General features: G+C 44.8%; 1 long non-coding RNA gene across 1 annotated transcript; it reads right to left on the bottom strand.

The window, feature by feature from the left end:
- Positions 1-90: 90 nt before the first annotated feature.
- Positions 91-24,262, bottom strand: LOC120978799. The gene is made up of 3 exons (XR_005774193.1): positions 24,248-24,262; positions 21,024-21,028; positions 91-484 (listed from the first exon to the last, which is right to left on the bottom strand). It is a non-coding gene; the product is annotated as an uncharacterized LOC120978799 (long non-coding RNA).
- Positions 24,263-27,217: the final 2,955 nt, after the last annotated feature.

Genomic DNA, 27,217 nt, shown 5'->3' with positions numbered 1-27,217 from the left:
ACTACATAATATGCCCCATGGTGGGTATATGCAGGTATGAGAGATTTGATATATACCTGTGAAATTATAAACTATCTTTTGAAAAGCTTACCACTGTGAACACAGAGGGGGGGATTTACTAAGCTTGGTACGCCTGATTTCTGGCTTGAGTTTGCATAAAAAAACTGGCTGAAATGCCTTGCACCATATTTATCATGTGTTTAGACACTCCGTGTGCCACGTTTGGTGAGGAGGCATATCTTAAAGGGAACCGGTCACCATGAAAATGTGAAGTGAACTGCAGGCAGCACGTTATAGAGCAGGAGGAGCTGAGCAGATTGATGTGGTGTTTTGTGGGAAAAGCTTCAGTATAATTTGTATTTCTTGGAGAACATTTTTGGGTTGCGCTCGATGTCCCAAGCTGTGAGGTGCAAAATTGAATGGATATGCTCCACAGTCAGTGATATTGAAGAACCACTGCACACCCTTTAGTCTGATGCAAGTCCTCCATTTAATCCAATCCAGTGACAGAATAGCATTAGCTCAAACATGTGACTTTTGGTTCTGACGGTTCGGTCCGAACTCTGACCTTGGTCACAGAGTCACTAAAAGAAATTGAGAAAACAACATGAGTATACAGAAATAATATTTTGCATAATTGTATGGGGGGGAAATTTACTAGATACAATTGGATGACAAGAAATCTTGAAAGTAAGTACAACGCCCTGCATGTTTGCAAGCGTGAAACTACGGTGTAACCAAAGTGGCTACCAGTGTGAAGAAATGGATGCAGGTGCATATGAATGCATGTCTCCAGCTATATAGAGAACTACAGCGTAACCATAATAGCTGCAATTTAGGGGAAAAGCATGCTGCTGAAATTGATTGTAAGGCTATGTGGTGTAAATACGGCTGTGGGAAGCCAGACTGAAGAGTATCATAGCGGTAATCAAGCATTAAGGCTTGATTAGAAGGATATACGCCATTGTGTGTAGGCATGGCTGTAGATAGCCAAACTGTATACTCCAGCACTGTATCGATAATTGTACTCATTAACTAACTATAAATATTTTCCCATAAACTATATATTAATCTGCTCAGCTCCTCCTGCAGCTCAGACACCATGGTGAACATGCAGGAGCAAAGTAAGCCAACCAAAAGATGGTGGAAAGTTAAAGAAAAGTGTCTAATGCACCAAATGTATCATACAGTCTGAGACACTGATATATGTGGTGCACTGTCTGACGGTCATTAGTATTAGTACATCTGCCTGGTAGTTTACATTGCTTTATACCACATGGTCATGGAATAGGTCATTATATACAGTACAGACCAAAAGTTTGGACACCCCTTCTCATTCAAAGAGTTTTCTTTATTTTCATGACTATGAAGGCATCAAAACTATGAATTAACACATGTGGAATTATATACATAACAAACAAGTGTGAAACAACTGAAAATATGTCATATTCTAGGTTCTTCAAAGTAGCCACCTTTTGCTTTGATTACTGCTTTGCACACTCTTGGCATTCTCTTGATGAGCTTCAAGAGGTAGTCCCCTGAAATGGTCTTCCAACAGTCTTGAAGGAGTTCCCAGAGATGCTTAGCACTTGTTGGCCCTTTTGCCTTCACTCTACGGTCCAGCTCACCCCAAACCATCTCGATTGGGTTCAGGTCCGGTGACTGTGGACGCCAGGTCATCTGGCGCAGTACCACATCACTCTCCTTCATGGTCAAATAACCCTTACTTTCAAAGTTTTCCCAATTTTTCAGCTGACTGACTGACCTTCATTTCTTAAAGTAATGATGGCCACTCGTTTTTCTTTACTTAGCTGCATTTTTCTTGCCATAATACAAATTCTAACAGTCTATTCAGTAGGACTATCAGCTGTGTATCCACCTGACTTCTCCTCAACGCAACTTCTCCTCAACGCAACCCAACCCCATTTATAAGGCAAGAAATCCCACTTATTAAACCTGACAGGGCACACCTGTGAAGTGAAAACCATTTCAGGGGACTACCTCTTGAAGCTCATCAAGAGAATGCCAAGAGTGTGCAAAGCAGTAATCAAAGCAAAAGATGGCTACTTTGAAGAACCTAGAATATGACATATTTTCAGTTGTTTCACACTTGTTTGTTATGTATATAATTCCACATGTGTTAATTCATAGTTTTGATGCCTTCAGTGTGAATCTACAATTTTCATAGTCATGAAAATAAAGAAAACTCTTTGAATGAGAAGGTGTGTCCAAACTTTTGGTCTGTACTGTACATGTAGGACAGATGTACAAATATAGGGGGAGATTTATCAAACTGGTGTAAAGCAGAACAGGCTTAGTTTCCCACAGCAACCAATCAAAGTCCACCTTTCTTTTTCCAAAGGAGCTGTGAAAAATGAAAGGTGGAATCTGATTGGTTGCTATGGGCAACTGAGCCTGTTCTACTTTACACCAGATGGATAAATGTCCCCCATAACCTTTCTTGTGTAGATCAGCAGGAACTGTATAAAGTGTAAGTATAAATGAATAAAATAGGAGGTGTATAATATACAGAATTTTATTAAAGGGGTTATCCCACTTTGCATTTTCATACTTACCTGCTGCCACCGCGCCGTTCACTTCCTGGATTCTGGCTGGGGGCGGGCTTCATCTTGATTGAAGTCTTCTCCCGGCCGGGCCGCGCGCTGGACTGAACGCGCACGCGCCACGGTGACTTATTCCTGGTCAGAATATACAGAGCCGGTGTGCGCGTTCGCGGCTCTGTACTATTCTGGCCAGGAAGTCGTCACAATCGCGCGTGTGTGTTCAGGACAGCGAGCGGCCCGGCTGGAAGAAAAGAAGGAGTCTTCTGCGCAAGCGCGGCCATCGGGATTCCGGAGAAGAGCGGTGGCCGTAACCAGGGGAGACCGAATGACAACAATGAGGTAAGTGGGGATGAATTTTCTCGTAAACGGTGGGAATGGGTTAATCAAATATATTTACAAAAATGATCACTGTCAAATCATTAACAGATTTAACAGTGATCATTATGATGGGATAACCCCTTTAAGCTATTTGGGTGTTAATTTATTGTTTTTCTGATGTAATTAGAATGCTGTATATAGATGTTTAGTCATTCTCTAAAATGAAGTTAATATTTGATTTTAATTTATTCAGCATAGTACGTCAAGATGAGAGGATGAATGCTTGGAAGTAATTCTTTTGATGATTTCATGTTTTGTGTGAAATAATAATTGATATCTACATGACCATGTAGATCATTATTCTCTCTCTGTTTGTGGGGATGTGAATGTCATTTGTATGGAATAAAGGATAATGTACCTACACAGCTCGGTCTTGGATGATCATTCTGGGTGCAGCATTCTGCCTTGTGAGTCGAGTATTACATCACTGTTCTCTGAGACATAATCATGGTCTTCAAGACATGGTGCAGATTCTCCTGTATACAGTGATGTAACGTGGTTTAGCAGGTATTACCTGGATGTAGGAGTGAATATGGAGATACCTCAGGATTGGCATTCTAAACCTACCCACGCACTGTGTTCAGGACCTCTGCTTCCCTTATTTATTCCACCATAGTTGCTGCTCCTAGTGCAGAGGAAATGCTATGGAAGCTATTTTTGTAGGTAAGTAGCGCCTAATATACGCATTTCACTTCTGCAGTGAAAGCGTTCACTGTCCTATTTTAATACAAAAATGAAAAAAATATACGCACTTCACTGTTGCATTTATTTGTGGTGAAAGACTTTAGTGGCCTATTTCAGTACAAAACGAAAAAAATATACACATTTCACTTCTGCAGTTATATGTGTTGAAAACATTCAGTGTCCTATTTCATTACCAAAAGGAAAAAAGATACGCACTTCACTGTTGCAGTTATTTGTGGCAAAAGCGTTTAGTAGCCTATTTCATTACAAAAAGAAAAATATAACCGCCGACTTGAACTGAGAATATATTTTTCTTTTTGTACTGAAATAGGCCACTAAATGCTTTCAACACATATAACCGCCGACATGAACTGAGAATATATGTGCTGAAAGCGTTTAGTGGCCTATTTCAGTACAAAAAGAAAAATATATTCTCAGTTCACGTCGGCGGTTATATGTGTTGAAAGCGTTTAATGGCCTATTTCAGTTCAAAAAGAAAAATATATTCTCAGTTCACATTGGTGGTTATATGTGTTGAAAGCATGGCTGGGAGTCCGCAGGGTGGCAGCAGTGGGAGGTCGGCAGCCAAACCTGACTGGGTTAGACCACCTGCTTCGCAGCCGCCTACCTGTCCGGGAAGTAGTGGTGCAGGGGTTCACGGAAGGAGCGGCGGTAGCAGTCAGTCAGTGCGGACTGTTGGGGGGGAAAATCACTTAGTCGGCAGTGTGGCAGTTTTTTGTTAAGCCGCCGGAGGAGGTTAACATGGCCATATATGGGCAGAAGGTGAAGCGAGGCCAGGGTGCCACATGTTGGCACCACAGCCCTGCGTCAACATATGCAGCGTCACCATATGTGGTATCCTGATGCTGCTACTACTGCTATTTACACACTATGTCACCTTGCCACTCTGTGGTATCTTGATGCTACTGCCATCTCCACACTGTCACCTTGCCACTCTGTGGTATCCTGATGCTGCTGCTACTACTGCCATCTCCACACTATGTCACCTTGCCTCTCTGTGGTATTCTGATGCTGCTGCTATTGCCATCTCCACACTGTCACCTTGCCACTCTGTGGTATCCTCCTGATGCTGCTGCTACTGCCATCTCCGCACTGTCACCTTGCCACTCTGTGATATCCTGATGCTGCTGCTACTGCCATCTCCACACTATGTAACCTTGCCACTCTGTGGTATCCTCCTGATGCTGCTGCTACCGCCACCTCCACACTCTGTCATTGGGCCACTCTGTGGTCTCCTCATGCTGCTGCCAACTCCAGACTCTGTCATTGTGCCACTCAGTGGCCTCCTCCTACTGCTGACACCTCCACACTTTGTCGTGATGCCACTCTGTGGCCTCCTCCTGCTGCTGCCACCTCCACAATCTCTTGTCGTCGTGCTAGTCTGGCCTCCTCATGCTGCTGACACCTTCACAATTTGTCTTCGCGCCACTCTGTGGCCTTCTCATGCTGCTGCCACCTCCACAATCTCTTGTTGTCGTGCTACTCTGTGGCCTCCTCATGCTGCTGCCACCTCCACAATCTTTTGTCCTCGTGCCACTCTGTGGCCTCCTGATGCGGCAGCCACCTCCAGACTGTCATTGGGCCACTCTATGGTCTCCTCATGCTGCTTCCACCTCACCACTATGTCATAGGTCCACTCTGTGGACTTCTCATGCTGTTCCCACCCTCCCCACTTCATGACTGGGCCACTATTTGCCTTTCGGCCTGGCTGACATCATGATTTATTTGACCTTTCTTGTTATCTGTCAGAAGGAAGGAAAAATGAGACGCACAATGGATCCTGTCTGTGTAGCAGCTGTAAGGCCTGTATAGTCCCATCAGAATTTGCTTATGATTTGGTAGCCAAAAGCAGGGGTGGGTTCAAAACACAGAAGAAATGCAAATATTCCATTCACGTGTCATCTCTGTTTTAGATCCTCTCCTGTTTTTTGGGGGATTAGCAATACTGATGGATTATTGAGCAAATGCTGACTGATTGAAGGCGTATGCTCCCCAGACAGGATCAGGTTTTTTTTTTTGGGGGGGGGGGGGGGGGGGGGTTATTGTTCTGACGGATCAGAGAAAGAGAAAATTAATCAGTGATGTCAGCACAAACTTACTGCTGACACCCTCTCCACTCTGTCGGGTGGCTCTACTTGTATAAGCGTTTAATAGAACAGGTTCTGTAGACATCTATGTGGAATCAGCTGGCGACGGTGTAAAAGAAGTGCGCTTCTTCTTGGCGCTAACGTCGACCTGTAAGGCTGAGTTCACACTTGAGTTATTTGCTCAGTTTTGGCCCCATGACTGCCCTAATAAGTGAAGTGAGCAGTGATTCTAAAAGCGACGCCTGTTATCTGCATGTCATACAGACTCACAGTATTATTGGTGAGAAACCATCGACTCCTATGTCTAATGTATGCAACAAAAAAGATAAAGTGAAGTCTCAAAGGATGCAGCTGTTGCTGGGTGATTCAATCATAAGAAGTGTGGAGCTTAAAGAAAATGGTTTTGTGAGATGTCTCCCTGGGGCTACTGCTAGAAGAGATAGACGACGTATTATTAATATTGTTAAGCAAGCAAAGCAGGAAGGGGACGTGGATGTTCTTGTCCATCTAGGGACAAATGACCTGGATTGCAATGAAGTGTCAGAGGTGAAAAAATCTTTTATCACACTTGGTAATGACGTACAGGATTTTGCATCCACCATTTCATTTTCTGAAGTTCTGCCTGTGCATAATGTTCAGAATGATAGGCAGAGGCGCATAAAGGAGTTCAACATATGGCTTGGTAAATGGTGTCAAGAGCAAGGATTTGGCTTTGTTTCTCATGATAGCTCTACTTGGAATAGAAAGGAACTGTACAAAAAAGATGGTTTGCATCTTTCTCTGAAAGGAACAAATGTACTTAGTGAACAGCTCCAAGAATTTGCGAAAGAGTATTTAAACTAGGAAGGGGGGGCAAAAGAGTGAAAATAAAAGAGTCCAATTGCCCCCCGAAACAATGCCAGAACAGGTCAGAAGCACAGAGGTTAAGAAATGATAAGCTCAGAGTCCTGTCTACAAATGCTCGCAGTTTAGGTAAAAAAATCAATGAACTTGGGTCAATAATGGCATCTGAGAATGTAGATTTAGTGGCTGTTACGGAGACATGGTTTAATAAAAGAAATGACTGGGACATAACCATACCAGGGTACTCTTTATACAGAAGAGACAGAGAAGGCAAGAAAGGAGGAGGAGTGGCCCTGTATGTGAAAGATAGCATTAAATCTAACCTAATACAAGTTGGTGAGGCCAACATAGAGTCAGTTTGGGTTACGTTGCAGTTTGCTAACCATGCAGTAACTCGTGTAGGTGTGATATATAGACCACCTGGTCAAGTTAAAGAACTAGATGATCTACTAGTTGAAGAAATAGCTAAAATGACAATGAAAGGAGAAGTTATCATTATGGGAGATTTCAATCTTCCAGATATAAACTGGAAAACCAAAATAGCAAGTTCTACCAGGAGTACAGATATTCTAAATTCCCTACTGGGGTTATCTCTACAACAAGTGGTTGAGGAGCCAACCCGGAGGGAGGCCATTTTGGATTTGGTATTCACAAATGGGGATTCGGTATATGATGTCATTGTAGGCGAAACCTTGGGATCTAGTGATCACCAGTCAGTGTGGTTTAATATAAGAACTGTGAAAGAGTCCCACCACACAAAAACAAAAGTTTTAGATTTTAGAAAAACAGACTTTTCAAAAATGAAATTAGTCATAAATGAGTCCTTATCAGACTGGAACGGATTACATGGAGTCCAGGAGAAATGGGACTACTTAAAAGGTGCATTATTGAAGGCAACAGAAAATTGCATTAGACTCGTCAGTAAAAGCAAAAAAAGGAGGAGACCAATGTGGTACTCAGCAGAAGTGGCCCAAATCATTAAAAATAAAAAGCTAGCATTTTGTAATTATAAAAAAAACCAGAGCAATGAAGATAAGGAAATCTACAAGATTAGGCAAAGAGAGGCCAAGCAAGTTATAAGAACTTCTAAAGCGCAGGCAGAAGAAAAACTAGCTCAGTCTATGAAAAAAGGGGATAAGACATTCTTCAGATATATAAATGAAAAAAGGAAATAAAAACAAGGAATAACTAAATTAAAAACAAAGGACGGAAGGTATGTAGAAGAGAATAAAGGGCTAGCCGACTGCCTTAATGAATACTTCTGTTCAGTTTTTACAAAAGAAAAAGGAGAAGGACCTCCACTAGAAAGAATGACTATTAAATCGTTTGATGCATGTATCTTTACAGAGGAAGATGTTCTAAGTTTGCTGTCTAAGGTGAAGACAGATAAGTCACAGGGGCCTGATGAGATACACCCAAAATTATTAAAAGAGCTTAGTGGTGAGCTGGCAAAACCGTTAACAGATTTATTTAACCAATCATTAGTAACAGGAGTCGTCCCGGAAGATTGGAAATTGGCAAATGTCGTGCCCATTCACAAGAAAGGTAGTAGGGAGGAATCGAGCAACTATAGACCAGTGAGTCTGACATCAATAGTAGGCAAATTAATGGAAACCCTATTAAAGGATAGGATTGTGGAACATCTAAAATCCCATGGATTGCAAGATGAAAAACAACATGGGTTTACTTCAGGGAGATCATGTCAAACAAATCTTATAGATTTTTTTGACTGGGTGAATAAAATAATAGACGGTGGAGGTGCAGTAGACATCGCATATCTAGATTTTAGTAAGGCTTTTGACACTGTCCCACATAGAAGACTTATCAATAAACTGCAGTCATTGAGCATGGACTCCCATATTGTTGAGTGGATTAGGCAGTGGCTGAGTGACAGACAACAGAGGGTTGTAGTCAATGGAGAACATTCAAAACAAGGTAATGTTACCAGTGGGGTTCCACAGGGATCTGTACTGGGACCGATTTTGTTTAATATCTTCATAAGTGATATTGCAAAAGGCCTCGCTGGTAAGGTTTGTCTTTTTGCTGATGACACAAACATATGTAACAGGGTTGATGTTCCTGGAGGGAAACGCCAAATGGAAAAGGATTTAGGAAAACTAGAAGAATGGTCAGAACTCTGGAAACTGAAATTTAATGTGGATAAGTGCAAGATAATGCACCTGGGGCGTAAAAACCCAAGGGCAGAATATAGAATATTTGACACAGTCCTGACCTCAGTATCTGAGGAAAGGGATTTAGGAGTAATTATTTCAGAAGACTTAAAGGTGGGAAGACAATGTAATAGAGCAGCACGAAATGCCAGCAGAATGCTTGGATGTATAGGGAGAGGTATAAGCAGTAGAAAGAGTGAAGTGCTTATGCCGCTGTACAGAACACTGGTGAGACCTCACTTGGAGTATTGTGCGCAGTACTGGAGGCCATATCTCCAGAAGGATATAGATACTCTAGAGAGAGTTCAGAGAAGAGCTACTAAACTAGTACATGGATTGCAGGATAAAACTTACCAGGAAAGGTTAAAGGACCTTAATATGTATAGCTTGGAAGAAAGAAGAGACAGAGGGGATATGATAGAAACTTTTAAATACATAAAGGGAATCAACTCGGTAAAGGAAGAGAGCATATTTAAAAGAAGAAAAACTACCACAAGAGGACACAGTTTTAAATTAGAGGGGCAAAGGTTTAAAAGTAATATAAGGAAGTATTACTTTACTGAGAGAGTAGTGGATGCATGGAATAGCCTTCCTGCAGAAGTGGTAGCTGCAAATACAGTGAAGGGGTTTAAGCATGCATGGGATAGGCATAAGGCCATCCTTCATATAAGATAGGGCCGGGGGCTATCCATAGTATTCAGTATATTGGGCAGACTAGATGGGCCAAATGGTTCTTATCTGCCGACACATTCTATGTTTCTATGTTTCACTACCACAGCAGACTCCCTATGTGTGTTACTGCAAGGCACAGTGTGCTACACCACTATAAAGGCTCTCTGCAGCCAGGAAATAGCCATTTTTTAACGGAATTTGCTGCGAATATATTCGGATCGAACCAAATTTTTCCCCAAAAATTCTTCGAACCCGCGGATCGATTTTTTTTTTTTTAATTTGCTCATCTTGTGTGAAAATGTGATGTCGTTTTAGGTAAAATTTATGCAGAAATATACTAAAGTGTGTGGGGTTCACAAACTGTCAAGCACCAGTGCATGTCTCCTGACTCTCTGCTTTGCTCTTCTTGGGTGTTTTTAGCTGTGTGTTTTGGCTCATTATCCTGTGGGAGGACCCATGACCTGAGACTGAGATTAAGCTCCACTTGGCAGCACATTTCCCTCCAGAATGCCTTGATAGTCTTGAGATTTCATTGTACCCTGCACAGATTCAAGACACCCTGTACCAGATGCAGCAAAGCAGCCCCAAAACATAACCGAGCCTCCTCCACGTTTGACAGTAGGTACAATGGGGGTCATTTATTAAGACCAGCATCTTAATAAACCCCTGTAGCTGGCATTGAATCCACTGAAGTTATAAAGAGGCGCAGGCCTCTCCATGACTTTGGCGCAACCAGCGCTGGTCTAAATGTAAGCCGGCATCCTTATGCCTCTTTCACATGAGCGTGACGAATTGGCTCCAGATGCGTTCAGGGTGCGTTCAGTGAAACTTGCACCATTTTGCAAGCAAGTTCAGCCAGTTTTGTCTGCAATTGCGTTCAGTTTTTTTCCGCACGGGTGCAATGCATTTTGATATTTTTCACGCGCGTGATGAAAAACTGAAGATCTACAAACATCTAGCAACCATCAGTAAAAAACGCATTGCATCCAGACTTGCTTCCGGATGCAATGCGTTTTTCACTGAAGCCCCATTCACTTCCATGGGGCAAGGGCTGCGTGAAAAACGCTAAATATAGAACATACCCCTGATGAAGCCAGAATAGCTGGCGAAACATGTTGGGGGGCGGAACTTAGGTTTTAATCTGCTGGACCCCTCTGAGTGAAGCTGCAGTCAGTGTGCCTAAAGTGTAAATACGCATTGCCATCAGGCTCACTCACTATTTGTGCTTACACCCCACATACGGGGGCCAAGTAGTCTTTAGGCACAGTATACTAACAATTGGAATGGTAGGTGTGTGACTGAGCGATGATGTGCACTCTCGCTTAGTAATATACCGCACCTACTCCTTATTCACAGCACCATCCATGGGGCTCAGTGTCTTTTAACTCTATAGGTAGCTCACAATTTATTCCTTCATCACTTTTAAGGTCAAAAGTAAAAGTTATGTTTTATTTAATCTGGGACAAGAGTGGTCAGCAGCCGTGTAGGCATTAGTGTTTAAATATAGAACATGCTGCGTTTTTCACGCAACGCAGAACTGATGCGTGAAAAAACACTCATGTATTGCACCCGCCCGGAAAACTCACTTGTGTGAAAGGGGCCTTACCGTCTTACATTTAGATCATTTTCTGCACCTAAAAGTGGCGGAGAAAATGAGTGAGACAGACCTGCTGGGCCGCCCCCTTCCCCGACCATGCCATGCCCACTTTTTTACACCTGGTGTGAGTGGGGAAAAATCGCATATTGCGGTGGAAATAACCTTTGCACCGCAGTCTGTACCAGAAATATGCCTAATATAGCCGTTAGTAAATGACCCCCAATGTTTTTTTCTTTGTATGCTTCATTTTTGCTTCTGTGACTGATGTGACTTGCCAAAAAGCTCCAGTTTTGGCCTCATGCACACGACCGTTGTGTGCACCCGTGGCCGTTGTGCCGTTTTCCGTTTTTTTTCGCGGACCCATTGACTTTCAATGGGTCCGTGGAAAAATCGGAAAATGCACCGTTTTGCAGCCGCATCCGTGATCCGTGTTTCCTGGCCGTGAAAAAAATATGACCTGTCCTATTTTTTTCACGGCCAACGGTTCACGGACCCATTCAAGTCAATGGGTCCGTGAAAGAACACGGATGCACACAAGATTGGCATCCGTGTCCGTGATCCGTGGCCGTAGTTTAGTTTTTATACAGACGGATCCGAAGATCCGTCTGCATAAAAGCTTTTTCAAAGCTGAGTTTTCACTTCGTGAAAACTCAGAACCGACAGTATATTCTAACACAGAAGCGTTCCCATGGTGATGGGGACGCTTCTAGTTAGAATACACTACAAACTGTGTACAAGACTGCCCCCTGCTGCCTGGCAGCACCCGATCTCTTACAGGGGGCCGTGATCAGCACAATTAACCCCTTCAGGTGCGGCACCTGAAAGGGTTAATTGTACTATCATATCCCCCTGTAAGAGATCAGGGCTGCCAGGCAGCAGGGGGCAGACCCTCCCCCCCCCTCCCCAGTTTGAATATCATTGGTGGCCAGTGCGGCCCCCCCCCTCCCTCTATTGTAATAATTCGTTGGTGGCACAGTGTGCGCCCCCCATTGCCCCCCCCCCCCCCCTCTATAGCATTAACAACGTTGGTGGCCAGTGTGCAGCCTCCCATCTCCCCCCCCCCCCCCCCCCCATCATCATTGGTGGCAGCGGAGTTCCGATCGGAGTCCCAGTTTATTCGCTGGGGCTCCGATCGGTAACCATGGCAACCAGGACGCTACTACAGTCCTCGTTGCCATGGTTACTTAGCAATAGTACAATAGTAGAAGATTAATACTTACCTGCTGCTGCGATGTTCGTGTCCGGCCGGGAGCTCCACCTACTGGTAAGTGACAGTGACAGGTCTGTGCGGCGCATTGCTAAATGAACCGTCACTTACCAGTAGGAGGAGCTCCCGGCCGGACACGAACATCACAGCTCCCAGGTAAGTATGAATCTTGTACTATTGCTAGTAACCCGCTGCCACCAATGATCGGGGGGGGGGGGGGGGGGGGGCGCAAGATGGGAGGCCGCACACTGGCCACCAATGTTGAAAATGCTATAGAGGGAGGGGGGCCAATGATTGCCACCAACGATTTATTACAATAGAGGGAGGAAGGGGGGGGGGGGGGGCGCACACTGTGCCACCAACGAATTATTACAATAGAGGGAGGAAGGCGGGGGGGGGGGGGCACACTGTGCCACCAACGAATTATTACAATAGAGGGAGGAAGGGGGGGGGCGCACACTGTGCCACCAACGATTTATTACAATGGAGGAAGGGGGGGGGGGGGCCGCACTGGCCACCAATGATATTCAAACTGGGGAGGGGGGGGGGGGGGTCTGCCCCCTGCTGCCTGGCAGCCCTGATCTCTTACAGGGGGATATGATAGTACAATTAACCCCTTCAGGTGCGGCACCTGAGGGGTTAATTGTGCTGATCACGGCCCCCTGTAAGAGATCGGATGCTGCTAGGCAGCAGGGGGCAGTCATGTACACAGTTTGTAGTATATTCTAACTAGAAGCGTCCCCATCACCATGGGAACGCCTCTGTGTTAGAATATACTGTCGGAAATGAGGTTTCACGATCTAACTCATATCCGACAGTATATTCTAACATAGAGGCGTTCCCATGGTGATGGGGACGCTTCAAGTTAAAATATACCATCGGATTGGAGAAAACTCCGATCTGATGGTATAAAAGGGACTCCGGACTTTACATTGAAAGTCAATGGGGACGGATCCGTTTGAAATGGCACCATATTGTGTCAACGTCAAACGGATCCGTCCCCATTGACTTGCATTGTAATTCAGGACGGATCCGTTTGGCTCCGCACGGCCAGGCGGACACCAAAATGACTTTTTTTTCATGTCCGTGGATCCGCCAAAAATCAAGGAAGACCCACGGACGAAAAAACGGTCACGGATCACAGACCTACGGACCCTGTTTTTGCGGACCGTGAAAAAAAACGTTCGTGTGCATGAGGCCTTTGTCTCATCTTTCCAAAGGACATTCTCCCAGAAGCTTTGTGGCTTGTCATTATTCATTTTGGCAAATTCCAGTCTCCCTTTTTTTATCATTTGCCTTCAACATTGGTTTCCTCCCCAGTCGTCTTACATTAAGGCCATTTTGGCCTTTCAAATAGGCAGACTGACTGATTACAAGTCTGATGACACCTATGATACTAATTACAGGACACTGGTCAAATTATTTTCAATCTTCTCTAGGGCTACCATCATTTTTGTCCTGGCCAGTTTTATTACCGTAGTTTGTTTTATAAATGACTCAGTTGAACCACATTTCAAAGCATTGCCTGATTTTCATTAGATGATTTTCAGTAATTTTTTATTTATTACTTTTGTCAGTTTCAAGCTATTTCAGTGACCACTGTGGATTTTTCTTAGGCTACTTTCACACTTGCGTTTTGGCTTTCCGTTTGTGAGATCCGTCATGGGCTCTCACAAGCCGTCCAAAACGGATCAGTTTTGCCCTAATGCATTCTGAATGGAAAAAGATCCGCTCAGAATGCATCAGTTTGCCTCCGATCAGTCACCATTCCGCTCTGGAGGCCTGCCTGCAGCATTTTGCTGTCCACCTGACAAAGTGTAGCCAAACGGATCCGTCCTGACACACAATGTAAGTCAATGGGGACGGATCTGTTTTCTCTGGCACAATAGAAAACGGATCCGTCCCCATTGACTTTCAATGGTGTTCAAGATGGATCCGTCATGGCTATAGAAGACATAATACAACCGGATCCGTTCATGACGGATGCATGTGATTGTATTATTGTAACGGAAGCGTTTTTGCTGTGTTTAAAATTATCCCACTGTTAGGCTGAGTTGACACGAACGTGTGTGACCCGTGCCCGTGCTGCGGCCCGCAAATTGTGGGCCGTAATGCACGATCGCCGGCCGTAGGTCAGCCGCATCGGATCGTGGACCCATTCACTTTAATGGGTTCGCGATCCGCCCGTTTCGCAAAAAGATAATGCTTCCGAGGGGTCCCGTTCCGTGCAGCCGTTCCGCAATTCCGGATTTGCGGACCCATTGAAGTGATGCGTGATGCGGAATGCACATGGAACTGTGGCCGTGTATTGCAATACGGCCACGGATCACACACGTTCGTGTGAACTAGGCCTTACTGCTCTGTGTGTGTGTTAGATTCGCCGGCGCATGCGCAGTTGACTCATCAAAGCCGGTGCCAGTAGTCCGCAGGGGCGCAGACTACAGTGTCCACTGCGTCTGTGCGAGACTCGGCACTGAGAAGAAATTAGGTCAGGGCAACTGGAGTGAAAAAATTAAGTGGTAGGCGGTGCTGGGCTCCGGATCGATGGGCGCGGCTGGGCTCCAACAGATGTGGGACAACCCCTTGGGCTCCTGACAGAGGTGATTTACATATTAATAAGATCGATTTTTATAAGAATGTAACACACACGGAGCAGTAACAGTGGGATCATTTTAAACACAGCAAGGAGACTGATGGGCACATATAAATATCGCTATAGCGTTAATCCTGGTGACAGAATCCATTTAAGCTATATGTAAGACAGCAGCCTCTATTGCGCTGAGATGTTTTCAGGGTTAAGGCTCATGTACACGACCGCAAATTGCAAAACACAGATGCTGCCTGTGTGCGTTCCGCAATTTGTGGTACGGAACGGGCCCATAATAGAAATGGCTATTCTAGTCTTCAAAACGTACAAAAATAGGACATGTCATTTTTTTGTGTGGCCACGGAACGGAGCAATGGATGCGGACAGCACACGGACTGCTGTCTGCATCTTTTACAGCCCCATTAAAGTGAATGGGTCCACAACCGAGAAAAAATTCAGCTTGGATGCGGACCCAAACAAAGTTCATATGCATGAACCCTAATACTGAGAATCTGAGTACCTCATTGCCCTTTAAAAGGGGTTGACTGACAAACGGTGGGAAATGCCACAATGTGATAAAAGTGGCATTAATTACCTATTAGATCCAATGTGCCACTCCAGTGTTTACCTGGCTACAGTGCAGACTTTGTTTCAACAGGTGTTATTACTGCAGTCAGTCATTGGCCTCGGGTTACATGTTGTCGTAGGAAGAACCGGAATGGTGGTGCTGGATCTAACCGGTGAGTCATGCTGGTTTTATTATGTTATGACATTTCCCACCATGGCCCTTCTTTGCTTTGCTGAAACCGGAAAATGCAGATGACACTAAGCTGTGTAGTACTGTACGGTCAATAGTAGATGTCCACAAACTGCAAGCTGGCTTGAACACTCTGAGTGATTGGGCATCAGCTTGGCAAATGAGGTTCAATGTGGATAAATGTAAAGTTCTGCATCTTGGTAGTAATAATCTCTGTGCTTCATATGTCCTAGGTAATGTAACACTGGGAGAGTCACTTGTAGAGAAGGATTTGGGTGTCCTTGTAGATGGTAGATTGAATAACAGCATACAAAGTCAATCAGCTGCTTCTAAGGCCACCAGGATACTGTCATGCATTAAACGAGGCATGGACTCGCGGGGCAGGGATATAATATTACCACTGTACAAAGCGTTGGTGCGGCCTCATCTGCAGTTCAGTTCTGGGCACCAGTCCATAGAAAGGACACTCTGCAGCTGGAAAAAGTACAGAGGAGAGCGACTAAACTGATGAGGGGCATGGAGGGTCTTAGTTATGAAGAAAGATTAAAATAATTGAATTTATTTAGTCTTGAGAAGAGACGTCTAAGGGGTTACATGATTAACCTGTACAAATATATAAATGGGCCATACAAAAAAAAAAACTGTTCCATATAAAATGCCCTCAAAAGACAAGGGGGCACTGCCTCCGAATGGAGAAGAAAAAGTTCAGTCTCCAAAAGTGTCAAAACTTCTTTACTGTAAGATCTGTGAATCTGTGGAATAGACTTCCTCAGGACGTGGTCACAGAAGGAACAGTGACAGTTTTAAAAAGGGTTTAGGTGAATTCAAGTGAGATCATGGCACCTAAATGCGCAAAAAACGAAGTTACAGTGCTGTAATCTCGCGATGCGAAGCTGGCGCATGCGCGGTGTCGGCAAAGTGTTCGTTCCCTTTGCTGGCATCAGCTTCAGTGAACGAACTGCGCATGCGCTAGCTCGCGCATCGTGAGATTACGGCACTGTAACTTCGTGAGCAAGGAGGAGATTCCTGGATGCAGGTGGTGCTGGGCTCCTTCACAGGGGGCGGTGCTGGGCTTAACCGTAAGTAACCACGCCTTGGGCACCTTACTTGGCTAATTTACATATCAATAAAATCTTTTTTTAAACAAAATAAAACCACACAGCCCTATGGGGCAGGTATATTGCGGACATGCTAGCGGAGATCTATCCGTGCATGTCTGCAGCTCTATAGGGTAAAACTAGGTGACAGAAACCTGAAAAACTGAAACTGCACCCCCTTTCCCAATGCCAATTTCTTAACCTAACCCCTTCCCTTCAGCTGCCCCCCTCTTGCCCCTACCTGGTGCTGCCTGAGGCAATCACCTCCCCTGGCCTCATTGGTGATGCAAAGATCTGTTTTTACATGCATAATAATCATCTATTGGAAGATAAGGGCAGAAATCTACACCCTGGAACCAACAAGCAGTAGCAGATCAGGAACGCTCTCTAATTCCCACCTGGGAAAGAGATTCCAGTGCCAAAAAAATAAGGCTTCTTTCACACATCAGTAAATTGCTGACATGTGCGGTCAGTGTTCTCCACAGATAGGACATGTATCTATTGATTGTAATGTATTTATTCACACATCCTTATTTTTCATGGACTGTAGTTCAGTGGAAAAACGACGGAGATTTGTCACTCCGGTCTGTGATGCTGACCAAACATGCCAACTGAAGTTTATGGCATCCTTGTTCAGGCAATGGCCTTCCATGATCGTTGGTAGGAGATTATCCTGAAGTCTTTTTTTCAGCCTGCACGTGGAATATGGATGACACACGGAGGACAAGAAACGAACACATGGACCAACAGACTTTCACAGATGAAACACCGGCCATCTTGTCATGGACACTGACACGTGGTGACCTAATGGTGTATGCACACGGAGCGTATTACACATGGATTTTCAAGATTTCATGTGCACAGTGAGGGATAGCTGATGGCCTAGGGAACGTTTGTCTGTCAGCTAGCTCAATGGTATGGACATCAACGTGGAGGGGTGACACTAAAGTGCCTAGAGCAGCATGAGCTCTACAGTAAATATGGCCTGGCTTGAGGTGTTATAGTATATACTGTGTGGGGCTGGGGATGTTATACTACATATGGCATGACTGATTGTGACTGCTGTTGGTACAAAACAAGAATTTGGGTCCCCACTTTTAATTTTGCCCAGGGACACATTTTGTGTAAAAGTGGCCCTGTTTCTAATGGTGGACATTAGTTAATGTGAGAAAGACCTTTACTTGCTTAAAGGTTATTTGGGTTTCTTTGTGACCTCACATGCAATCACACACCTTCCTAGCATCATCTTTGCCGATTGAACACTCCTGCGGAGGGTAATAATGGTCTTTGTACATGATCTGTCTGACTGTGGATCAGTGGAGTCCAAGCTCTTTAGAGATGGTTTTGTAACCTTTTCCAGCCTGCTGGGCATCAACAACTCTCCTTCTGAGGTCTCCTTTGATCTTGCCATGATACACTTCCACAGACATATGTTATGAAGATCAGACTTTGCTAGATCCCTGTTCTTTAAATAAAACAGGTTGCACAATCACACCTGATTGTCATCCCATAGATTGAAAACACCTGACCCTAATTTAGCCTTCAAATTATATGCTAATCCTAAAGGTTCACATACTTTTACAACTCATATAATGTGATATTGGATAATTTTACTCAATAAATAGATGACAAAGTTTTGTATTTGTCACTCATTTGTTGGATTTGGTTATCTGTATCTGCTTTTAGGACTTGTGTGAAAATCTGATCTTATTTTAATTTATGCAGAAATATAGAAAATTCTGAAGGATTCACAAACTGTCAGGCACCACTGTGTATAGACCCAAGTCCTTCCATTTTAAATTAGTATCACATTCTAGTGATTTAAAGGGGCTTTCTGGTAATATTAAACAATAGCGTACCCTTACTAACTTCTGTGCTTTAATAAGCAATGAAAGGGCCCCTTTTGGGTTATCAGTGCAGGGGTGCACCACCAATGAGGCCAGGTGAGGTGATCGCCTCATGCAGGACTAGGTAGGGGCAAGAGGGGGGCAGCAGAACGCCCATGGGCAATGAGCGCTTTGATTGTGGAAAGCTGCATCACTGTACTCAGGACAGAAATACAGTTGAATGCTGCGACGGCAGTGATGTCTCAATGGCCCACCGTTTCCTCTCATAGGTTTTAGTCCTAGTTCCTGTAGCCTATCAGAGGCCGGTGTCATCATTATTGTGCTGCCTGAGCCGGGTGTTTCAGTTTTCGGCTCAGGCAACAAAAAGGCTAGGTGCACCCCTGTATCAGTGCAGTAACAACCAGCCACACTGGGATTTTCTGAAATGTGGGTGAATTTATGAAAAAAATAATCACGCTTGATACTCTTGATTAAAAATTTCCTCCAGTTTTATGCATTTAGCACCTGCACATCTGACACCATGGTAACAGACAACATACAAGCCTTGTGTAGTCCGATCCCCATGCTCATTTCTATCGTCTTCCTGTCCACACTAGCGTACATTCAGTAGGTGTAGCCGGCATTCTATACCAAAAGCTTCAGAAGAAGTATCTTCAACATACAGCACCCTATGGAGCACCATGCAGTGGCGCATGGAACCGGAGGTGGCTTTGCAGTATGCATGAGGCTTTACCAATCTACCTTTGGCCAGATGGTGTAGAAATGATGAACATACATCAATTTTGCTTACCTGGAAATTGCTGATCAATGGAAATGACTCCATGATTCCATAAAGACGGTGGGAGTACTAGAAGATCCTCTGGTGGGCCCAATCTCTAATGCCATTGTGGACCTCAAAGATCCAGAAGAAACAATCCCTTTGGCTCCCTTTGGAGCCAATCACTTGCCACTAGGGCCTGTTTCCTTAATTCAAAACCTATTAGACTTTATTGATGATATAGGGATTGGGTCTAATTTCCTCTGGTGGCCCCAGGAACCCTAGTTTGAAACTGCACAACGAAATGTTACCGTTTTTTTTTTTTTGTTTTTTTTTAACAGGAACATTATTTATATATCATTATAATATTAAGGGGGAGATTTATTACAGCAGGGATGCACTTCTTGCCGCTGTTGTAAAGTGGTGAGAAAAGGAGGAGGGGTCCTCAAGTCTACGCCAGTCGCCAACTGATGTAGATCTGGATTTCTGGTGCACAGAGGGCTAGAGATGCATCTCATTTGGGCCTCTTTCACACGACCGTGTGTCCCCTGTGGCCGTATTGCGGCCTGCAATACACGGGGCACCGGCCGTGTGCATTCCGCTTAACGGATGCGGACCTATTCATATGAATGGGTCTGCAAATCCGGAGATGCGGTGCGGAAGCACGGAACGGAAGCACTACGGATCGCGGACCCCATGTGGTCCGTGTTGCATCCGTTGTTTTCACGGACCTATAAACGATATTTGACGTGATGGATCCGTGAACACGGACAAAATAGAGCAAGTGTAACATCCCAGAGTTATGTTACTAAACTCTTTTTCCCCGCTACTATTTGTTGGTAACATGTGCCTTGTCATCTAATGTGATTTTACATAATACTCCTCACAAATGTGCATTTTCTAAGCCTGTTACATGTATTTGCTGTAATTTTCATGTACACCAGCAGGTGGCAGCAATGTTTAGCAGGACCTTAGTTCAGTTTAGCATATCTAAACTGGAATAGTTTATTCCAGTTTAGCTCCCCCCTCTTTCAGCAGAGTGGGCTCGCCCATGTCCTGTCTCATGGGGAGAAAAGGAAGTTATAGTTAGTGTGCCAGCCACCCCGGCTAGGGGAAGGCTGTGCTGGTAGGAGCTCCCAGAATCTAGTCTTGGCTGAGACCAAAGATCTTCATCCCCAGTCTGAGCCCTTCAGCCTCAACTGGTGACAAGCAAGCAGCCATCCCCAGAACTCCAGGACGAACCATTCCCTGTGAGCATAACTGTGAGTACCATCCAGAGACCAGGAGAAGCCAAATTCCTCCTCAGCTAGTCAGTCCCATACCAAGCAGAAGATAGAGCAGAAGATAGTAATTCCTGCCATATTCTCCAGGCACATGATAGAAGCAGAAGAGATAGTAATCCCTGCCACATATTGCCAATACCTGCTGGGACCCAAGACTATTGCTGTATCGCATATGGATTAATGCTGCCTCCAGTAAAGACAAGTTGAATTATATTTCAAGTCTGGATCTCATTCATTGCTACCAAAACCGTCAATTACTCCTACTAGCAACACACTCATTTATTGCAAGTGAGCCAGGATCCAGGAGTCCAGCTGTACCAAGGTAGGAGACACCGTTGACACTATTACTGCTACCACACAGAGACATTACACCACTCTGGCAATCCTAATCTGGTACGTGAGTTGCAAAACCTTAAAGGGCCCTGAGACTGTACCCTGCGCACGCTGCAATTGGCGTCACAAACAAAAAACATAGACTATTATACCCATATCCGGACCCACTGCATATTTTGGCGTCCGCCTAACCGTACCATGGTCCTGCTCATTGCATTTTTGGCGTCACAAACAGGATCGAGCTGTGTGCCAACAGGATCGAGCTGTGTGCCAACAGAACCGGATCTAATTGTGTGCTCAACTGGATCAAATTGCATGTTTCACAGTACCGCAAGATCTACAGATTGTGCAAAAACCCTGAAAATTGACTTTATTACTTTCATTGCGGGACCAGAAAAGGCTGCATTGTGCGCGTCAGCACTGCAAGGGTTAATCAGTGTCTTCATGGCTTTCAAGAGCGCGAAAATCTAAAGCCTGCCCACCAAGAACTTTGCAATGCGAGCCAAGGGAGTGCAGACTCCTCCCTCTGGGCTCCACCCTCACTTCCTTCATTTCCTGCACTGATTGTGACAGAGGAGCCAAGGAAGATGGCGCAGCCCCCAAAGCCAAAGTGGGACCAGATGGTGATACCGGAAGAACCAGTGTACGAGGCTCACCCACCAGAAATCCGGGTCTCCCAGCTTGTGAAGAGAGCTGGCCCCAGCGCTTTTGGAGTGTCCCCGGAGGCTGTGAGTTCCTCAACTGGTGGCGAGACGGCCGCCGCTGCTCAAACAAAGATGGCCGCCGTTCCGGAACCCGCTCCCGCGGATGAAGACGTCCTATCTCCAGTCCGGACCCCGGAGGCTGTGGATCCCTCCGCTATGGCCGAACGCACAGACAAGACGTCCCCCAAGATAGCCGCTAGCATCAAGCCTGCTCCTGCGGATACCACCACCAGCCAAGCTGCTCAAGCTCCGAACCTACCCGCATCACCAACGGCGTCTGCAGCTCCGGAGACGGCCCTGATGACACCACCTATCGCGGAGGCTCCCACGCATCACCAGGAGGCATCGGAACCGGCCGCCCGGCCGCAACATCAGGTAGGAGCAGACGCGCTCCCTGAGACCCAGGCCCGGTCCGGAATAGCCCCTTCACCGCTCCCTGTGGGTCCCGATACCTCTAACAGGCCTAGGCCTGCCCCGCCACGCACACATGCTGGTGCGGCGGAGGCGGCTGGAGCTCCCACTCCACCGCCCAGAGGAGGCAACCCTAGGCCAAGCCACCTTAACCCAGAGATCCCACTAGAGATCACCAGCCTCACTACCAAGGCAGTACCAGGAACTGCGACAAGAGGTCAGTGGAGCCCCATCACAGCAGCTGCAGCCACCTACATCATGCCTATAACTACTGCCATAATAGAGTCAGAGAAGGACTGCCCTGTGGACAATGTCATTGCCCCTAGAGACTTTCAAACGCTGCAACCACAGCGAAGAAGGCTCCCAGTCCCTCCTGTAGGCAGCAGCAGGCCATCTGCCAGGCGGATTTTACCACTGTTGCCCCTGACTACTGGCGTAGCAGAGCCAGAAAAGAGCCAGTCTGTGACTACTATCACTGCCGCTACAGAAATCTCTGGGCCTATTACTACTACTGTTACTGTACAGTCTGAACCCATCAAACAGAAGCACTGCCCTGAGGTGTGTAAGGAGGATAAGGAGGAATCCACTGATACTGCTCCATGCACCCCAGAATCACCTCAGAATCCAGAGCTTCTTGACCAGGGGTCTATCCTTTATTGCTGTCCTGAGAACCTGTCACCTGCCAGGAAAAAGCCAAGGCTTACAGAGGATTCTCCAGAGAAAGATGATCCTGCAATTCCAGGTTCTGCCACAGAAAGCCACCAGGAGATTGCAGATGAAGCTTCTGCAGGAATTACAGCTGCTGAGAGCACCCAGGTTAAAGAACTTTTGCCTCCTCAAACATGGGATCCAGGAGGAAGATTTCTAGACTTTCCTGTGAGGAAAACTACCCACTGTGGAAATTGCCCACTACCTTGTGTGGATTACAATTGACTCTATTGTTGCCCATTGGATTATAAGTGACTTATGGACTTTTTGCTCCTGTCCACAGTCAAGCATTTCAAGTAAAAGGACTCAAGCCATATTTGAGCGTATTATTGCATTGATATTTGCATAATGTTTTTGCACTAATTTCATTTCAAGTTTACAGGTTATGCAACATTTAAGATAACATGCCCATTGTGTGTATTCTTTTCCAGGTGCCGCAATGTGACCTTCCTGCACTATTTGTGATGATTGCACTTAACAAAAAATGTAGCAACTTACTCTTGTATGCCTTATTTGACAGCTCATGTTCTCTCCTCTCTTTATACGGACTGCCTTTATGCACAGGTAGGACCAAGTGGTAAGTCCCGGCAGATCCAGTAACTACACGGGTAACCCCGCTGCTTCAGGAATGGTTAGAAGTCCTAGACCGCTCCTTCCCATTCGTTTTATGTTCAGGATTGTTCCCATCCTGAGGTGTCTTATTTCCAGGAGTTTCATGGGATTATCCTACCCTCCTCCTGTGACATTGCCAGAGGTGTATGGAGACGCTAAATACCTCCCCTTCTGAGCCTTTGCCTAAGGTATGGTACCTCAAGCCTTAGAGCCATGATTTAGCTACCCCTTAGTCACCATAGTGATCGTGCTTTAAGCCAAATTTCTCAGTCTTTGGTGCAGGAAAGGGAATACAGGATAAAGCCACCCTTCCATTTGCGGGCATTCCATTACACCATGGTGGGACTACAGAGTAAAGACACCCCCATGCTTTCTTTGGTGTTTTAGGCGCAGAACATTTCAAAGTCTCATGGGGAGGAAAGGAAGTTATAGTTAGTGTGCCAGCCACCCCGGCTAGGAGAAGGCTGTGCTGGTAGGAGCTCCCAGAAATAGGGATCCAGGCCAGAATCTAGTCTTGGCTGAGACCAAAGATCTTCATCCCCAGTCTGAGCCCTTCAGCCTCAACTGGTGACAAGCAAGCAGCCATCTCCAGAACTCCAGGACGAACCATTCCCTGTGAGCACAACTGTGAGTACCATCCAGAGACCAGGAGAAGCCAAATTCCTCCTCAGCTAGTCAGTCCCCAACACAGCAGAAGATAGACAGAGCAGAAGATAGTAATTCCTGCCATATTCTCCAGGCACATGATAGAAGCAGAAGAGATAGTAATCCCTGCCACATATTGCCAATACCTGCTGGGACCCAAGACTATTGCTGTATCGCATATGGATTAATGCTGCCTCCAGTAAAGACAAGTTGAATTATATTGCAAGTCTGGATCTCATTCATTGCTACCAAAACCCTCAATTACTCCTACTAGCAACACACTCATTTATTGCAAGTGAGCAAGGATCCAGGAGTCCAGCTGTACCAAGGTAGGAGACACCGTTGACACTATTACTGCTACCACACAGAGACATTACCCCACTCTGGCAATCCTAATCTGGTACGTGAGTTGCAAAACCTTAAAGGGCCCTGAGACTGTACCCTGCGCACGCTGCAATTGGCGTCACGAACAAAAAACATAGACTATTATACCCATATCCGGACCCACTGCATATTTTGGCGTCCGCCTAACCGTACCACGGTCCTGCTCATTGCACAAGCATCCGTGCTAAAAACACGGACCCACGGACCGCGCTAAAACACTAATGTCTGAATACACACATTAAAATGAATGGGGACGAGTGCTGTCCGTGGAGAACACGAACTAAACACGTCCGTGAAACACTGACGTGTGAATGAGGCTTTAGGTGCATCTCACTACTGGGGTAGGAAGAGAAAAATCTCCCTCTGTATTCATTTTGGGGTGTGCTGATTCATATTGCATAGATTACCAAAAAGGGGAAAGCAGTCGGCACTCCTCTGGCAGAGTCGTGGTGCACGCGTCCAGGGTATGAAAAGCCCACTAACAATATGGAACAGAAGACCGGCACTTCACAGGTGGAATCTTCAAACTTTTATTTCAGCATAGGAGGAAATAGCGCAGAAGCGACACGTGTTTCGGCTCAGGTGTGAGCCTTTGTCAAGCATAATGAACTATTGCATGAAACACATTTAAATAGGCCGCCTACATGGGCGTCGAACGTGATGAAGTCACATCACCATGGGAACGGAGATACAAATCATAAGGTGCAACAATTCTCTACATTGTTGCAACAAGGTACTATGCTGTATGTGATACAATTACATCTTTAAGAGTATTACAGAAAAGAGAAATCAATAGTAGACATGGGATACAATAAATCTAGAAATTACAATAAACATATTCAATGTAATGATAATAATAATCATCTATTTGAGAACTAAATAACCCACCGGCTATCTCAAAATATCAACATATTAAATCTTGCTGCTCTTTTTTCTTTTTTTCAGATGCTTCATTATTTTCATTTTCTCTGTGACTGAATGAATAAAGAATATATATAGTACATTAAAAATGTAATTACAGTAGAATTTCCTTTTGGGTCTTACAGGAATGCACTCAAATCATATTCTCGATTTAAACCTTTCGGTTCAATGGTCTGCAGGGTGTGAATCCAAAAACTTTCACGTTTTTTCAGTAATAGCAACCTGTTGCCACCTCTGCGCGGTGGCAGTACCTGCTCAATTATTTGAAACCTTAATTGTGAGACATTGTGAGCACACCTGTCAAAATGAAGGGGAACAGGCAATAGCAAATTTTTCTTCCGTATGGTGGATTTGTGATTACTGAACCTGTCCTTCATTCTGACAGATGTCTCACCAATGTACAATAAGCCACAAGGGCATTTTAGCAGATATACAACAAAATTGCTATCGCAAGTGAAGAAACCTTTTACTGGAAATTTCTTACCAGTGTGCGGATGAAAAAAGGATTCGCCCTTAATTACCGCAGAACAGTGAACACACTGTAGACAAGGGAAAGTGCCTCTTGGTTTAACATTAAGCAAATTTGGCTTGAGACTGAAAAGTCATTTTCAACCTCCTAAAACACAACATCCAACAGAGGCTTTCATATCTCTGGTGCAAAGGGATTTTGATGCTATTTTGTCTGACATACAACATGATGGTTTAACTATAGCGCATAATTTGTCAAAGGAAGAGAGACAGGCATTACACAGTATACTGGATGACAAATCTGTTATTTTTAAACCAGCAGATAAAGGTGGCTCTCTAGTTATGCTGGATAGAGAGTACTACATCTCAGAAATTTTGACACAACTGTCCGACAGAGATACTTATCAACCTCTAAATAGAGACCCTGTTTATGATATTAAACGTAAATTAACCAGTATTGTTCACACATACAAAGAATTGGGTCTGCTCGATGAAAAATGGTGTCAATTTCTGATAAATCAACATCCTGTCACACCAGTTTTATACACGCTGCCTAAAATTCACAAATGTATGACAGCCCCCCCGGGACGGCCCATTGTAGCATCAAATGACTCCATCTTATCTGCACCAGCCATGTTGATTGAAAAAGTCCTCACCCCATTAACGAAAAAAATGCCATCTTTTTGTACTTCACACTAATCAATTTTTGTTAGACATTAAAAATTTACGTCTTGAGGTAGGAGATTTATTGGTAACATTTGATGTGTGCAGTCTTTACACATCTATTGAGCACACAAAAGGTCTTACTGCCGTAGAATGGATCCTGGAACAGTCAGAATGTTCTCGTCAAGAAAAACAATTTTTTCTACAATTATTGGCACTGACTTTACAGGAAAATTATTTTCTGTTCCAGGACACATTCTTTCAGCAGAAACGGGGTACCGCGATGGGCTCGCATGCCGCACCGCCGTACGCAAATAGCTATATGTTGTGGCTTGAGGAGAAATTCATATACGTAAATCCATTATATAAACAATCGTGTATTGCCTGGCGTCGTTTTATAGACGACATTTTTTGCGTATGGCGGGGCGGCATTGAGTCCTTGGAAAAATTCACCCAGTACATTAACAATATATGGCCCGAGTTGTGCTTTACAGTGCAGCATGACCATGACAAAATAAATTTTTTAGATACTTTGGTGATAAAGGGTCATGATGGTTTTGTACAGACTGATTTATACATAAAAAAAACGGATAAGAACAGTTTGTTGTACTACTCCAGCAACCATTCACCGGCGGTGAAAAGGTCTTTACCCTCCTCACAGTTTAAGCGTATCAAGAGGATTGTGTCAGATCCATTAGTGAGGGAGGTCAGATTCAATGAAATGGCAGAAAAATTCTTGCTAAGGGGATATCCTAAACCCCTCTTAGATTCAGAGATAGAGAAATGTAAGATTGAGACATTTAAGCCCCATGTTGA

This window comes from Bufo bufo, chromosome 9, assembly GCF_905171765.1.
Source record: "Bufo bufo chromosome 9, aBufBuf1.1, whole genome shotgun sequence".
Classification (NCBI taxonomy): domain Eukaryota; kingdom Metazoa; phylum Chordata; class Amphibia; order Anura; family Bufonidae; genus Bufo; species Bufo bufo.
Note: the sequence above shows the minus strand (reverse complement) of the source record. Positions and strands in the feature narration are given on the sequence as shown.